This window comes from Penaeus vannamei, unplaced genomic scaffold (genome assembly GCF_042767895.1).
Source record: "Penaeus vannamei isolate JL-2024 unplaced genomic scaffold, ASM4276789v1 unanchor976, whole genome shotgun sequence".
NCBI lineage: Eukaryota > Metazoa > Arthropoda > Malacostraca > Decapoda > Penaeidae > Penaeus > Penaeus vannamei.
Window position 1 is genome coordinate 6,735 of NW_027213980.1, and position 766 is coordinate 7,500.

Below are 766 nucleotides of genomic sequence, written 5' to 3' on the forward strand. Positions count from 1 at the left end.
TGCACACGCACACATGCACACGCACACACCACATGCACACGCACACACCACATGCACACGCACACACCACATGCACACGCACACACCACATGCACACGCACACACCCCACGCACACGCACACCCCACATGCACACGCACACACCACCTGCACACAAACACGCTCAGCACAGGCACACAAACCCGCACCACAAGCGCACTCACACACCACATGCACACGCACACACCACATGCACACGCACACCACATGCACACCACATGCACACGCACACTCGCACCACATGCACATGCACACTCACACTCGCACCACATGCACATGCACACGCACATGCACACGCACACCACATGCACACGCACACCACATGCACACGCACATGCACACCACATGCACATGCACACCACATGCACACCACATGCACATGCACACCACATGCACACTCACACCACATGCACACGCACACCACATGCACACGCACACCACATGCACATGCACACCACATGCACACGCACACCACATGCACACGCACACCACTTGCACACGCACACCACTTGCACACGCACACCACATGCACACGCACCACATGCACACGCACACCACATGCACACGCACACCACATGCACACTCACACACCACATGCATATGCACACGCACACACCACATGCAAATACACACACCATATGCACATACACACACCACATGCACATACACACACCACATGCACATACACACACCACATGCACATACACACACCACATGCACACACACAC